Source organism: Myodes glareolus, chromosome 2 (assembly GCF_982192425.1).
Source record: "Myodes glareolus chromosome 2, mMyoGla1.1, whole genome shotgun sequence".
Lineage (NCBI taxonomy): Eukaryota > Metazoa > Chordata > Mammalia > Rodentia > Cricetidae > Myodes > Myodes glareolus.
Genome location: NC_142027.1, coordinates 844410 through 862286, shown reverse-complemented (window position 1 = coordinate 862286; position 17877 = coordinate 844410). Strand labels below are relative to the sequence as shown.

Genomic DNA, 17877 nt, shown 5'->3' with positions numbered 1-17877 from the left:
TGTGATTAGAAAAATTTGTTAGACATAAAAAACCATATAATTTAATCTGATAAACTTGTTCAATTTAATTGCACAGAGTAGGAGAGAATGGGAAAGGAAATTAAAAACATGATGGGTATAGGACAAACATTGCATACAAAAACTATATGATTTGGTTTTGCCTCTGAACATAAATAATTTTATTCATATTATGATTCAATGAAGGATTTATAGCATGATCAGATTCTAAAGAAAACTTGCAGGCTATAGCTGTATAGGAAGTTGGAATTATTTAAGAACTTGAAATTCAAATATGCAGAAAGTCCCTTCATTGTCCTCTTGCCTTGATCCTGATAGAAACATCCTTGAGGCACCAACAAGGCATTTGTGGAGGAAAGAATACAGAGAACACCAGAAACAAGCTTTTCTCAATTTATCACCTGATGTATAAGACATGAAGATATATTCATTAACATGTCTAATTTTCAGCATATGCCATTGTTCTGCTTTGATGGGGATTCATTCCTCAAATGTACAAGAAAAGTGAACATTTTTTCCTTCTCTGAGTTCAAAAGGAATCATAATTTTAAAAATGATTTACCATTAAAAGGGCTAATGATGAAAAAATTTCTTTCTGATTGCCGAAAAAGACTGCTTCTCTATTAGTAAGGAATGTGACACAAGAGGACATCTATCAGTGCCCAGGGCAGTTTCTGCTGTCACAGCAGTAAGGGAGCCTGGTAACGCCTAAGGGAAATGCTACTGATTTCCCCATGTACTTTAGATTTCACACTAGATACATTACACAAAGTACGAAACTGTCACTCGGCCTAGAGTTGGAAAAAATGCGTAAGAGTGACATATCAAACATCTTTTCTCAAGACTGAAATAGATCCTCTCTTCTACTTCAGACATGGTTCTTATGTCTATGCTCCTGCATGAACCATGCTGAGGGGGTATTTATTACTGCCACTCCCTGTGTTTGATTGACTGGGAGAAAAATACTACACAGCATCTGCCATATGGAATGGGTTAGGCTCGCACGAGTGAGAAATAACTTAAACGACAGACAGACACTTTCGTCCATTTGTTCACACTTTCCCTCTCAGACCAGTAGCTGTCTGACATCTTTCAGCAGAGCAAACAACATTTTCTGCAGAATTATCTCTTCCCAAGGAAAAAGTATATCTTCCTACTTGCATTCTCGTAGCACGGTGTGTACTAATGCATACTCTAGCATCAAGGTATAAAACTCAAGTTTTAGACTAGCCTAGTACATAAAGAGAGTTCCTTCACAACCAGGACTGTGACACAAAGAATCTCTGTCTCAGACAAAACAAACAAACAAACAAACAAGAAATCAAAACGTAAAGAATAAAAAAGAAAACCCCCTTTTTATATGTTATAATAATAAAATTATACAGTGATTGTAGATTTGGAAGCCTGTCCTGTAACCAGATCTTGTAGACCAGACTGTTCTGAAACTCAGCGAGATAAGCCTGCCTCTTCCTCCTAAGTGCTGAGATTCAAGGCGAGCACTGCCACTGTCTTGCTTCACATTTCTTGATGAACAGTGAACGTTATTCCTGAGCAATACCTCTGTGTAATATGTGAATAGGTGACTTAAGATGCCATGTTTGACCAGTCCACTACATATATAATAAAGGGTGACAAGTCACCACACAGTTTCCCCTAAGAGCAGAGTGATGTGATAAATCCTGCTGAGTCCTCTCTACATTTTACATAATAAACTTATATAAACTATTGTCATAATCCAAGTTTATAAAACTGAATGAATTCAACATTTCTATGTCACCTTTATAGATAAGGTGAGTAAAACGGAGGCAGATGAATCCTACCCTTAGTTTAAAAATGTGATCTCTGTTAGAAGAAACACTATTAGTCTGTTTTTCTATTATTTTAATGTTTTTTATTGAGTTATACTTTTTTTCTTTGCTACCCTCCCTTCCTCCCCACACCATTCTGCCCTCTTCTGTGACCCCAACTCCTAATTTACTTCGGAGATCTTGTCTTTCGCTCCTTCCAATGAGATCCATAAATGTTACTTGTAGGGTCCTCCTAGGTGTCTAGACTGTCTGGGGTTGTGAACTTTAGGTTGGTCTTTCTTTGCTTTGTGTCTAGAAGCCACTTATGAGTGAGTACCTATTATATTTGTCTCTTTGGGTCTGGGTTACCTCAATCAATATGTTTTTTTTATCCTAGATCCATCCTTTTGCTTGCAAATTTCAAGATGTAAATTTTCTTTTACCACTGTGTAGAACTCCTTTGTGTAAATGCACCACATTTTCTTTATCCTTTCTTCAGTTGAGGGGCATCTAGATGGTTTCTAGCTCTTTGCTATTACAAATAATGCTGCTATAAACAAAGTTGAGCACAAGTCCTTGTGGTATGAATGAGCATCCTTTGGGTATATCCAACAGCAATATTGCTGGGACTTGAGGTAAATTGTTTCCTAATTTTCTGAGAAATTGTCATATTAAATTCAAAGCACTTGCACAAGTTTGCAATCCAGCATAAGCTGTCATCAGTGTTTTTGATCTTGGACATTCTGACAGGTGTAAAATAGAATCTCAGAGTTGTTTTGACTTGCATTTCTCTGATGGCTAAGGATGTTGAAGATTTCTTCATGTCTTTTAGCCATTTGAGATTTCTCTGTTGAGATTTTCTCTTTAGGTCTGTACCCCATATTTTATTGGATTATTTGTTCGTTTGATGTCTAGTTTCTTGTGTTATTTTTATATATTGGAGATAAGAGGTTTTTGGAATCTGTAACATGACAGAGCCAGCTTGTTGGGGTATCAGTCCCTCCCAGTACCCTACAGCTGGCATGCAACAAAGAAAATCACACACAGGACTCCATAAGATTATAAACTGATTGGCCCATTCACTCAGTCTTCTTATTAACTAATTCTTACATCTCACAGTAGCCCATAATTCTTGTCTGTGTTAGCCATGTGGCTCAGTACCTTTCCAGCTGTCAGCTCACATGTTGCTTCTTCAGTGGTCTGGGCAGGACTGGCGGAGGAAGCTTCCTGCTTCCCAGAATACTCCCATTCTCTTTGCTCCACGTCTACTTCCTGTCCAGTTTCCCACCTATACTTCCTTCCTGGCCAATCAGCATTTATTTAAAATATGACTGACAGATTACAGACAATTCTCCTGCACCAAGAATCCTTATGACATTATATCTAAAGATATAAATAATATTATAGGAATTGATTTATTCTTTTAAAACTACTTAGTAACTCTTTTTTGAGAAAAATATAAAATTTCATTGTATACTAAATTTTTACTGATTTACTAAAATACTTCAAGTGATTTCTACATTTTTAACATTTTATTTCTTTAAAAACCAACTTTTCTCATTTTATATACCAATCCAATTCCCACTCCATTACCTTCTCCTATCCCATCAACCTTTTCCCACACAACCCCATCCACTCCTCAGATAAGGTTGCAGTAAAAACTCATAAGCATTATATAAATCTATCTCTTAATTGTATTTTTGATATGGGTTTTCTTTTTGATAGTGTTTATTCTTTAGTGTAGTCATGGATTTAATTAATAATGAAAAATAAATATTTTAGACCTTTTTTTCATTTTATGGTTTCTCCATTACTAATCCCTTATGTTTGTTAATGCATAAATTGGCCAAAAGTAGTGAACCAGTTTTGATACATTCTTTAACTATGTTCTGTAGTGTATTCCTCTATTCATAGTTCTTGAAAATTTATTTAATCTTTTTTCACTCTTGAAACTCCAACATTATACACTAAATTTCTTCTCATGTCCTCCCTGGGTCTTATCTATGTCAATTTCATATATTATTTTTATATTTTACTTAATATCTGTTAATAAACATACAAAGTAGTTGATTCTGTTATGTTTTTATAAATATATTTTCTCTATTTCTTTCCTTTAACATTTTGTGTCCTATGATCTATACACACTTGTTCCTTTCTTCTCAGCAATGACCCTCTTTCCCTATTGTGTAGTATGTATTCCATTATCCTCATTTGATTCAAACCCTACTTACTTAGTATTGCATATGGCCTTTTTATAGTTTCATGAAATTCAAGCTAATTTATAAGCCCAAATATGAATTCTGAAATTCTGAACTTAGATATGAAAGAGAAAAATTCAAAGTTTTATTTATGAGTGATTTATTTTGTTAAGATCAATCCACTTTATTCATCTTTTACGAAGAACATAATTTTCATTCTCTTTATGTGCCACATGTCATGTGTACAGTCACTAGTTGATTGTTATTTACACTGACTTCTGTTTTTCTTGAGGGCAGTGCAGCAATAAACATGCATTTTCAAATATGTCTAATGTAGGAATGAGTTCTTCGAGTATTGTCTAGATATGGTGGGGAAAGTGAGAGAAGTGGAGATAGGGGAAACTGTTACTAGAATGTATTTTATGAGAGAAGAATCTATTTTCAATTTTTAAATAATTGAATTGAATCTATGGCATTTAAGAATTCTACTGAGTGAAGTTTTCTACTGCCTCTTAAGAAGTTTATTTTCTATTCTGATTGTATTATTCTTTTTTTCCTACTACTGCTTTGACTTTCTGGATTATTTATCTGGCTAGAGAGAGAGAGAGAGTGAAGAAATTATGTTGATAAGTGCCCCATTCTTACTGTGAACTTGTAATGTAGAGAAGGTCTGATTGCCCAGAGAGTCTCAAAGCAAATAAGAACATAGAAAACTACATATATCAGTATGAAAGTGATACTGTGAAAATCATAATGAAGCAGGAAGACACCTTGATGTATTGTTTTCATATAAAATGTGATCATCTTTACTACAAGTATGCTAAAAATAAGTCTACATTGTTTCATTTTCTAGAAAAGGTGAGTATACATGTATTCATCTAAGTGAGAGCACTAAGGGGAGACAAAAGTAATAAAACCTCTCAACTCAAGAGTAGTGAAGTTATTGACCTTACTTAGAGGACTTTGGTTGAGGAATGCTCTCAAAACCACCCATGTCACTCTCAATCTCTCCTGGGCATGAAGGAGCAGCACTGGAGTCTCTCTAGAATAGGGGGATTCATCAAGGGGATCATCAGTCTCTAAGAAATAGAGCCCATTGTGATTGTCATCCTGGGGTTCTTAGGATAGGAACACACATACAAACAGAATAAAATGGTACCATGGAAGGTGGTAATCTAGTCGTTTTATTTCTACACGAATTGAAGAAAGTTTTGGCAGTCAGAGAATCCCGTCTCTAAAGCAAATAGTTGCTGCTGATTGTGAAATTCTGGAGATACATCTTCTGATTTCTGGTTCCTGCATCTTCTAACAATATCAATAGAAAATAAAAGGTACATAGTACCACAAAAGCCCTGATATGTGGTGTTATATTTCTCTAATCCAATAAATTACTTTAAATTTTGGTTAAGTCTCACTTGCTATTCTTTAATCTTTACTGAGAATCAGTTATTTAAATAAAAATATTGCACATACATATAATTACACATCATTAAATTAACATTAGCTCTCAAAAACTTTATTGACTATTAATACAATAACAATATTTTTATGTGCCTGATTTTATAATTCTATTTTCTCTTGAGTAAAATTCATTCCTTAATGAAAGTAATATGCTTTCAAAAGGTATATATTCCGTTTTACAAGATAATATTGTAATTTTACATATTTTGTGAAAACATCCTTCTATCATTTTTCAATTACCACATTTTCCTCTATAAAAACCTCTACAAAGTTATAATTTTCTGTATCATGTATCGTGAATAGTCACATTCATCCTTGCCATACTATTAGATGTTAGCATTGTTTAAAGCAAGTACTATTTCTTATATTCACAGTGAGTTTGATTTTATGTGAAAATGAAAACATTCTATTATTTAAGATGTTCCTGTGTCCTAAATATCTGGCAAGAATAGAACACAGAATAATATTTAATGGTTATACAGATATCTACAGATGACAAACATATCATTATGTAATCTGAATATTTGTATTTTGAATAATTTAACATGACCCATTTTTGGATTAAATGTTAAAATAAATCATTATTTATTTCAGAAGCTAGAACTAGGTTTTATTTTTCCAAACCAAACCTATTAATTTAGCCATGCATAATATTAATTTAACTAACCTTAAAAGTATGTTTAAGACCACATAAGATGACAATTTAAATATTAACCAAGACCACAAAATCCTGTGATGTCCAATGAGAAATTATTTGACTGTAAATGTCTGAAAATTTTAATTGTGTCTATCATTCTTAGCATGTGGTAACATTGTCATTATTTTGGTGACTGTGTCTTGGACATCTTTATTTCTAAGACTGTAGATCAGGGGGTTCAACATGGGAATAACCACTGTATAAAACACAGAGCCCACTTTGACTGTGAGCCTGGAGTTCTTAGAGTTGGGCACACAAAAAAGAAATAAAATGGTACCATGGAAGGTGGCGATGGCTGTCAGATGGGATGCACAGGTGGAGAAAGCTTTACGATGCCCACTGGCTGAAGGCATCTTGAGGACAGTAACAACAATAAACAAGTAAGACAAAAGGATGATGAGAAGTGTGCTGACAGCATTACATGTAGAAAAAGTGAACAGCAGTAATTGGCTGATGTGAGTATCAGAGGAAGAAGGGCTAGCAGTGAAGAGAATTCACAGAAGTGATCAATTCTATTGACACCATAAAAAGATAATTGAACCATGGAACACATCAGTGTCAAGGAACATGTGAAGTCCCGTGCATATGATCCAATTACCAGTGTTACACAGAGTTTCTGAGACATAACTACTGTGCGGAGCAGAGGGTTGCAGATATCCACAAACCAGTCATAAGCCATAACCACTTCAGTTGCCACAAAGATACTAAATCAAAAGTATTGCACTATACATCCTATAAATGAAATGATTTTGTCTTTTGCAACAAAGTTCACCAGCATCTTGGGAGCAATGATGGAGGAATAGGAGAAATCCACAAAGGAGAGGTGACTGAGGAAGTAGTACATGGGGATGTGCAGTTTGGGGTTAATTCTGATGATGAGGATCATGCCGATGTTGTCTACTACAGTGATGCTGTAGATGCTGAGAAACACCAAGGAGATTGGGATTTTCAGTTCTGGGTTATCTGAGAAGCCCAAGAGAAGGGATATGGACCCACTATTGTTTCTTTCTGACAGCACCATCATTGGTTTGTATGAAGAGTATTCCTGAAAGTGAGAAAAATTAATAGAAGATAAATAAAAATTATCAGTGAAATACTTATTCACTTATGAAACCTGTAGAGCAAAACAAAGAATACCTGTCATCATCTGTGTACTTATTGGCTTAGATAGACTGCAGGGCATTTTAAATACGGACCACGGCTCAAACTAACGAAAATATCATTTTAAAATTTCTTCTTAAAATTACACCGAGTTAAAATGCAATATCTAACAAAATCGACTTCAAACTAAAATCAATCAGAAGAGATGGAGATGGACATTTCATACTCATAACAGGAACAACCCATCAGGAAGAAGTCTCAATCCTGAATATCTATGCCCCTAATATAAAGGCACCCACATACGTAAAAAAAAAAAAAACACTTCTAGAACTCAAGGCAGTAGTCAAACCACACACACTAATAGTAGGAGACTTCAACACACCTCTCTCACCAATGGACAGGTCAATCAGACAGAAACCTAACAGAGAAATAAGAGATTTATTGGAGGTATTAAATCAAATGGACTTAACAGACATCTATAGAACACTCCACCCAAATAGGAAAGAATATACCTTCTTCTCTGCAGTTCATGGAACCTTCTCGAAAATTGACCACATACTCGGTAACAAAGCAAACTTCCACAGATACAAAAAAATATTAGTAACTACCTGTGTCTTGTCAGATCACCATGGATTAAAATTAGAATTCAACAACAATGCTACCCCCAGGAAGCCTACAAACTCATGGAAGTTGAACAGTCAACTACTAAATCATCTCTGGGTCAAGGAAGAAATAAAGATAGAAATTAAAGTCTTCCTTGAATTTAATGAAAACAAAGACACAACATACTCAAACCTATGGAACACTATGAAAGCAGTGCTGAGAGGAAAGTTCATAGCACTAAGTGCCCAATTAAAGAAAACTGAGAAAGCACACATTGGAGACTTAACAGCACACTTGAAAGCTCTAGAAAAAAAAAGAAGCCGATTCACCCAGGAGGAGTAGAAAACTGGAAATAATCAAACTGAGGGCTGAAATCAACAAAATAAAAACACAGAAAATAATCCAAAGAATCAACGAAACAAAAAGCTGGTTCTTGGAGAAAATCAACAAGATTGACAAACCCCTATCTACACTAATCAAATGGCAGAGAGAGAACATGCAAATTAATAGGATCAGAAATGAAAAGGGGGACATAACCACAGACACAGAGGAAATTCAGAGGATCATTAGATCTAACTACGAAAGTTTATATGCCACAAAGTTGGAAAATGTAAAAGAAATGGACATTTTTTAAGATAAGTACCATATACCAAAGTTGAACCAAGAACAGGTGAACAATCTAAATAGACCTGTTAGTCGCGAAGAATTAGAAGCTGTTATCAAAGATCTCCCTACCAAAAAAAGCCCAGGACCAGATGGTTTCAATGCAGAATTCTACCAGAACTTCCAGGAAGAGCTAATACCTACACTCCTTAATGTATTCCACAATATAGAAACAGAAGAGTCATTGCCAAACTCCTTTTATGAAGCTACAGTTACCCTAATACCAAAACCACACAAAGACACAACCAAGAAAGAGAATTACAGGCCAATCTCACTCATGAACATCGATGTGAAAATTCTCAATAAAATACTGGCAAACTGAATCCAAGAACACATTAGAAAAATTATCCATTATGATCAAGTAGGCTTCATCCCAGAGATGCAGGACTGGTTCAACATATGCAAATCTATCAATGTAATCCATCATATAAATAAACTGAAAGAAAAGAACCATATAATCATTTCATTGGATGCTGAAAAAGCATTTGACAAAATTCAACACCCATTTATGATAAAGGTATTGGAGAGACTGGGGATACAAGGATCATACCTAAATATAATAAAAGCAATGTACAGGAAGCCGACAGCTAACATCAAATTGAATGGAGAAAAACTCAAAGCCTTTCCACTAAAATCAGGAACACGACAAGGCTGTCCACTCTCTCCATACCTCTTCAATATAGTGCTTGAAGTTCTAGCAATAGCAATAAGACAACATAAGGAGATCAAGTGGATTCGAATTGGAAAGGATGAAGTTAAACTTTCGTTATTTGCTGACGATATGATAGTGTACATAAGCGACCCCAAAAACTCTACCAAAGAACTCCTACAGCTGATAAACACCTTTAGTAACGTGGCAGGATACAAGATCAACTCCAAAACATCAGTGACCCTCCTATACACAAAGGATAAAGAAGCAGAGAGGGAAATCAGAGAAACATCACCTTTCACGATAGCCACAAATAGCATAAAATATCTTGGGGTTACTCTAACCAAGGAAGTGAAAGATCTATTTGACAAGAACTTTAAGTCTTTGAAGAAAGAAATTGAGGAGGATACCAGAAAATGGAAAGACCTCCCCTGCTCTTGGATTGGGAGAATCAACATAGTAAAAATGGCAATTCTACCAAAAGCAATCTATAGATTCAATGCAATCCCCATCAAAATCCCATCAAACTTCTTCACAGACCTTGAGAGAACAATAATCAAGTTTATATGGCAAAACAAAAAACCCAGGATAGCCAAAACAATCTTATATAATAAAGGAACTTCAGGAGGCATTACCATCCCTGACTTCAAACTCTATTACAGAGCTACAGTATTGAAAACAGCTTGGTATTGGCATAAGAACAGAGAAATCGACCTTTGGAATCAAATAGAAGACCCGGATATTAACCCACAAACCAATGAACACCTAATTTATGACAAGGGAGCTAAAGGTATACAATGGAAGAAGGAAAGCATCTTTAACAAATGGTGCTGGCATAACTGGATGTCAACCTGTAGAAGGATGAAAGTAGATCCATATCTATCACCATGCACAAAACTCAAGTCCAAATGGATTAAAGACATCAACATTAATCCGTCCACTTTGAACCTGATAGAAGAGAAAGTGGGAAGTAGTCTACAAGATATAGGCACAGGAGGCCTCTTCCTAAGTAGGACCCCAGTAGCACAGACAATAAGAGAAACAATGAATAAATGGGATCTACTGAAACTGAGAAGCTTCTGTAAAGCAAAGGACACTGTCAGTAAGACAAAAAGGCTGCCTTCTGACTGGGAGAAGATCTTCACCAACCCCTCATCAGACAAAGGTCTGATCTCCAAAATATACAAAGAACTCAAGAAACTAGACACTAAAACTCTAATTAACCCAATTAAAAAATGGGGTATGGAACTGAACAGAGAATTCACAACAGATGAACTTCGAATGGCCAGAAGACACTTAAGGTCATGCTCAACCTCCTTAGCGATCAGGGAAATGCAAATCAAAACCACTTTGAGATACCATCTTACACCTGTCAGAATAGCTAAAGTCAAAAACACCAATGATAGCCTATGCTGGAGAGGATGTGGGGTGAGGGGAACACTCATCCATTGTTGGTGGGAATGCAAACTTGTGCAGCCACTGTGGAAATCAGTGTGGCGGTTTCTCAGGAAACTGGGAGTCAACCTCCCTCAGGACCCAGCAATTCCACTTTTGGGAATATACCCAAGAGATGCCCTATCATACTGCAAAAGTATTTGTTCAACTATGTTCATAGCAGCACTATTTGTAATAGCCAGAACCTGGAAACAACCTAGGTGCCCCTCAATAGAATGGTTAAAGAAGGTGTGAAACATATATACATTAGAGTTTTACTCAGCGGTAAAAAAAAAATGACATCTTGAATTTTGCATGCAAATGGATGGAAATAGAAAACGCATTACTGAGTGAGGTAACCCAGACCCAAAAAGAGGAATATAGTTTGTATTCACTCATAAGTGGATTCTAGCCATAGTTAAAGGTCTTTGAGTCTATAATTTGCGATCCTAGAGAAGCTAAATAAGAAGGTGAACCTGAAGAAAGTCATATAGTTATCCTCCTGGATAATAGAACCAGGCAAGATTGCCAGGCAAACTCGGGTGCATGGGGTGTGGGGGGGGGGTGGAAGTAAGGGAATATGGTTAGGGAGAGGGGAGAGGGGGAGGATTAGGGATGGCTTGGGGGAATTGGAGGGGGGGGAGGGAGGAAGGATGGTTATGGGAGCAGGTGCTATGGACCGGCTCAAGGGAGCCACTCAGACCGTAAGGGAATCAGGGCGAAGGCACAGGAGAAATCAGGATACGGCGAGGAAAAGTGACACACAGACACGTTCATTGTTTTTGAGACATGCTGTTGCGATTTACTTACTTCAGTGCAGGATTATATATTATTACAAACAAAGAACTTGGCAAAGGCATACATCATCAGATCATAAAATAGAAAAGAACGGCATAAAACAGTTTTAAAAGAGAATCTTTAAAGATGCTTTGGCATGGGTACAAGGACTTTTGCTTCCTTACATTTGTAAAGTTACCCCTTCTTTTTTCTTGTTATTAGAGAGACCATTGTTTTTGAGTTAGCCCACCTTTATCAGCTTGTACCAGGTGGCTGACTTGGGCTCAGCTAAGTGACCTTGTGTGTCTGGGTGAGAAAGAAGAAGAAGGCTACTATCTTCCTGGAAAAACTCTCTGAGACTCATTTTGTACCATTAATCTCAACTCCTTTTCCTTCCCGACTCTCAGGGTCAGATGTTGTAATTAGCCTAGGTTTTTGGCCATAAGGAAGGTTGCATAGGCCTCCTGTTAAGTTGCACATAAATGCCTAATGCTGTTTTCCTGTAGAAGGCTTCTAAGTTTTTTTCTGCTAAGATTAACTCCTTTTATTCCACATCATCAAGGAATTGTCCTAATGATGATTTTGGCAATTCCCAGAACTGGCTACTTTTTTAAGGCTTTAATTAATAGTGGAGCAGAATTCAAAAATGTCCTTAGCAGTCTTGTTTGTATCCGCAACTGCCTGGAATAGTCTGATCTGTTAGCAATATGCAAGAATCACAAAGAACACACAGACAAGGGAAAAGACACACATATGGCTCCAAGGACAGCCAGGTCGAGTCAATACTAATGGCGACTCAGGTAGCATTACACCACAACTGGTTGCCAGGGACCCGCCTGGAACACACAGCTCCTAGAAGCACAAATCCCACTCCTACCGGCAATATTTGCCCATCCAGTCAGCATTTCTGCTACACTGGCAAGACAGCTGTGGATGTAGCAAGCAGGGAAGTTTATATCTCAACTAAGGGAGCTATTTTAGGGTTTGCAAGAGACTTGATTCTGGAGGGGTTCCCAGTGAAAATTAAATAAAAAAATAAAAAATAAAAAAAGAAAACGCTTTACTGAGTCAGGTAAGCCAGTCCCAAAAAAAGGAATATGGTATGTATTCACTCATAAGTGGATTCTAGCCATATTTAAAGGTCTTTGAGCCTATTATTCGTGATCCTAGAGAAGCTAAATAAGAAGGTGAACCTGAAGAAAATTCAGGTAGTTTTCCTCCTGGAGATTGGAAATAGACAAGAGTCCCAGGTAACCTCGGGTGCATGGGGGGGTCGGAGGGTTGTTGGAAAGGGAGAGGGTTAGAAAGAAGGGAGCAGGGGAGGAATGGGGAATGCTCGGGGGACTGGGAGGGGGGGAGGGAGGAAGGATAGATATGGGATCAGGGAAGAATATATCTCAACTAAGGGAATCAGTTTAGGGTATACTAGAGACTTGATTATAAATGGGATTCCAGTTCCAAGGAGAGATCCCCAGATTGTTCTCTGGACAGAGGAGAGGGTGCCTGAACTGGCCTTGGCCCATAACCATATTGATGAATATTTTGCATATCACCATAGAACCTTCATCTGGCGATGGATGGAGATAGAGACAGAGACCCACATCGGAACACTGGACTTAACTCCCTAGGTCCAAACGAGAAGCAGGAGGAAAGAGAACGTGAGCAAAGAAGGCAGATCAGAGGAAATCTTCATCCAACGATGGATGGCGATACAGACGGAGACCCACATGGGAGCACCTGACTGAGCCCCTCAAGGTCCAAATGAGGAGCAGAAGGCAGAAGAACATGAAAAAGGAAATCAAGACCGCGAGGGATGCGATCACCCACTGATACAAGGGGACCGATCTAATGAGAGTTCACCAAGGCCAGTTGACTGGGACTGAACGAGCACGTGATCCAACCAGATTCTCAGAATGAGGATGGATTCTCTGAATGTGGCTGGCCCGGAGTCTTTCTGAAAAGCCATTGACAATGACACTGGGACTTGTTTCCTCTGCATATACCGGATTTTGGGGATCCAGTCTGTTTGGATACTCACCTTCCTGGACCTGGAGGGAGGGGGGAGGAACTTGAACTACCCACAGGGCAGGAGGCCCTGATTGCTCTTAGGGATGGAGAGGGAAGAGGTGAGGGAGTGGGGGGAGTGGGAGGGTGGGAGGGTGTTAGAAGGAGGGGCAGAAATGGAAACTTTTATATTTTAATAAACTTTGAGAAAAAAATAAAAAAAACATAAAAAATTACACCGAGTTAAAATGCAAATTCTTGACCTTTATATTTCTTATTATAGAGTAAGATTGTACTATACTTATATATTTGTTAATTTTTCATCATTAGATCCTAAATAATAGGGATGGTGTAAATATGTTGACATATTATCTTAAACGATATATAGAATTACAGACTAGAGATTTCTCAGTATCTTTACACAGTCCTAACAATTCATGTTGTGGTCCTAGGTTTAGATCTTGTTTCACTTTATTCTTCACCCTATTACTCAGTACAATTTAAAAGTAGATTTATAAAAAATATTTTTCTGTTTATATGCTCTTGAATTCAGACAGTTCTATTTATTTATCATTCCACATAGACAGAATAATAAAGATAGAGCAGAAAAAGATATTGTATTTTACTCTTTATAGTATTTGTTAATACCTCAAACAGAGAAATATGAGTTTCTCACTATGATACAATTATTGACACCTCTGATCCCGACATACCTAGTCACATATACACTTCCCTACAGCAAACTGATTCATCTTCTAGGGCCAGATGAGGACATATTTCCTCTTAATAATCATTGCTAAATATTAGTTAGTACTCTTGGGGTTAACCTGTGGAAAAATGGAGCATTTATGGTGGAAAATAGATTAATTCTTAACACCATCACAAAGAAGGAGTGCAAAAAAAGAAAAAAGAAAAACTGAATGCAAGGGGATTTTCTCATCTAACGATAAGCTCTCATGAAGACTGATAGAAACTTCATATTTCTAGGCCAGACTGTTTGCTTTTTTTATTTTTTGTCTATATATTCTCCCATCAAGACACTTAAAACATTCATTCTGTTTCTTATTTTTCTGAGAATGAAAAAAATAACTAACTAACTAATTAACCAACTAACTAATATTACATTTTACAGGGATTTTCTGTAATAATAAGAAAATCTCTTAAAATAATCTTATTAATCCAGGGATTCTAGTTGTCTTATGCATTCTGATACCTTTCTGAATTAGTATTTAGAAGGAACTGCAGCAATGTTTATGATTTCCAAAGACTTTTTGTTACCTCTTCATTAACCATCTAATAAGCTTTTTGAGCAAGGTCTGAATTACACATTAGTTCTTGCACCAATCCTGCAACAGTGAATATACTATGCAAAAACGTAACTTACAGGTAAAGTCACGTGATAATTATGTGAAAATGGTTACATAGTTATCTAGAATTAATTAAACCAAGAACTTTGGAGCATTAATGATTGGGACTTGTGAATCATTCTAAGGTTTCATATTCAATAGTTCATTAGTAGTTAGGTTTTTATGAGATTATAATATAGTCACAGAATCTGCCCCTTAACTGTCAGTTTTAGATCTGACTTTCATTGCTTTCCTCCTTCATTGTTGGTGTTTTCGCTTTCCTGTTTCTCACCACTATCTGGTACTTTCTACTTATTCCTTCATGATTGCATGTTATGACCATTATAAAGTCAATCTTTAAAAGTGTAAAGGATATTTCAACATTTCTGTCTTTGTTTCCACTCTTTCAGGAGCTGTTTTGCTAGTCTATAAGTTCATATTTCGATAATACTTCATTTGTATTTCCCACCTTATTTATCCTGAAGTTCTTAAATTTCAGGAGAGTAAAAGTTTCATTTTGCATTTCATATAAGCATCTACAATATGCAATATAACAATGAGGGCAACAATTCAAGTTGACTTAGCACAATGGCTGTGGAGTTTAGCACCTGAAATAGGTTATCAACACCTTGATTAAGCATGACGCCCTGTTACTGCAGTTACCTTGTGAACAAAACTTTGTTCACAAAACATTACTAGATTCCTCTGTAGATCTTGGGCTTAGACTTCCAATTTCTTCTGAGTTGTAAAATGTTAACAGATGAAATACAATCTGTGACATGAGGTGGGTTAGATTCCTCAATTCTGACTCTGTTTACTACTAGGTGAAGAGTCTAATGTTCTATGGATGTCTTCATGCACATAGGCCTAAACACTAAAATTTACTAGTTTAGGAACCTAGACTTGAAACTTCTGTTTCATGTAATTCAGTAAAATTTAGCTTCAGTTTTTAAAAAGTCACAGGTGCAAATGGATGGTCTATAGCATAGAACTAATGACAATTTATAACTAACAATTGTTAAACAATTGCTCTTTTTCAAATAAATAGTCAATGTCAGCATCAGATGTATAAAAAACATCAATATTGATATACTTGCTGTTATGTTAGATAGTTATGGAAGAACATGGGTTAAATAATTACATCAATATGATTCTTTCCAAAGAAATGAACCTAAAATAATATCATTCAGGTATCACATGAATAATAATAAACAATAGCCATTGAATGATTACACTATCACTAAAGACAAACTGCAAGATTAGAATATACTTTAAATTCTATCACTGTTTCTCATACAGTAGAGAAAGTGTTTAATTTATAAAACTGGAATAAACTGAACTATATCAGAGTATACACTTTGAAAGTAATAGATTTCTGTGTATATAATCATATTTTATTTGGTAAATTTATCTATATTAGAGTTGTCTGATCAGAATTAAATACAGTTTTTGTTCATTTAGGTATTTTGTGTTCCTGTCTGGACATCTCAGTACTGATATATATTAGAAAAGTCAGTTAATTATTAAAAATACAATTTTTGAAAAGATTTTAAAACCCCACATTATTATATTAAATTCTTAGAAGACCATAATGATAATTTCCTTTCTCTACTTCCTAAATCATACTAAGATTTATTCGTTATAGAAATACAAAATCATATGCACAATTTAGCTCCTCAATAAATTTTATTTTATTGATAGCAATAGCTACAAATTATCAATAAAATATATAAAGTATGTTTATTAAAACCGTTAAAAACATGTTTGGTTATAAGGAATAAAATCACATTTTAGGTAGACTAACTTCCTCACAGTGTCTTTAACGTCTTTGTTTCTGAGGCTGTAGATGAGGGGATTCAGCATAGGGATGGCCGTGCTGTGGAAAACTGTGGCTACTTTCACGAGAAATAGTGAGCTTTTAGATTTGAGCACGCAATATAGTAGAAGAACAATTCCATGACAGACACCGATAGCTGTGAGGTGAGAGGCACAGGTGGAGAAGGCTTTTCAGAGGGCCCACTTCGTGGGAATTTTGAGGACGGTGACAACAATGAAAACATAGGAGGTGATGATGATCAGGAGGCAACAAGCCTCATTAAACATGGAAATGGCTAGACACGCCATTTGGCTGAAGGAGGTGTCTGAGCATGATACAGAAAGGAGGGCAGAGTCCTCACAGCAGAAGTGATTGATGACATTAGGTCCACAGTAGGAGAGCTGCAAAAGGATATACATGAGGGTTGAGGAGAAGATGACAGCCCATATGTAGGTAACGACTACTAGGAGAGAACAGAGCTGGTGAGACATAGCAACAGTGTAGAGCAGGGGGTTGCAAACAGCCTCAAACCTGTCATAGGCCATCACTGCCAGCATGAACATCTCTGTAATCACAAATGTACACCCAAGGAAATACTGTGCCATGCACCCTTCAAAGGAGACAGTCTTGTCTTCTACAAGCAAGGGACCTAACAGCTTAGGTACAATTACAGAAGTGTAGCAAAAATCAACAAAGGATAAGTGGCTGAGAAAAAAGTACATAGGAGTGTGGAGTTTGGGGTTAATCCTGATGACAAAAATCATACCCAGGTTTTCCAACACAGTGACTGTGTACATGATCAAGAATTCCAGGAAGAGGGGCACCTGGAGGTAGGGGAATTCTGACAAGGCCAAGAGAATAAAAGAAGACACCATGCTCCCATTTCCCTCATTCCACCTCTGGCTTCTGTTGTAGGAAATCACAGAGTTCATCCTGAGCAGCAGTCTACAGCAGAGGAGTGGGTTATGGAAGGCAGGCACACTTCCAAAATGAGCTGCTGGAATTTCATGTATCAAATGTATTAGTGACTTCTTCTTGACAAACTTATGCTTTATCTCAATCACGGTCCACTTTCTGTTTGAACATGTTGTGTTTCTCACTGAACGACTCATGCCCCTCCTCTGTAAATAAAAATTCAATCATTACAAAGCCGTATAAATTATTTACATAAAAATAACAAGATATACTGAAAGATGAAATGATGTCACAAATATTGTAAAAGTCACAAAAAGTCATGAAATTGTACTTACATCTCAAACAATAGTCGAGAAATCATGCCTGGTATTGTAAGTCTTTCCTGCTGGCTCTGGCTGGTGAGGCCAT

General features: G+C 36.6%; 2 pseudogenes; both read right to left on the bottom strand.

Moving 5' to 3' along the window:
- Window positions 1–6241: 6241 nt before the first annotated feature.
- Window positions 6242–7185, bottom strand: LOC148122840 (olfactory receptor 5D18-like; annotated as a pseudogene).
- An 8123-nt stretch (window positions 7186–15308) lies between these two features.
- Window positions 15309–17435, bottom strand: LOC148122839 (olfactory receptor 1165-like; annotated as a pseudogene).
- Window positions 17436–17877: the final 442 nt, after the last annotated feature.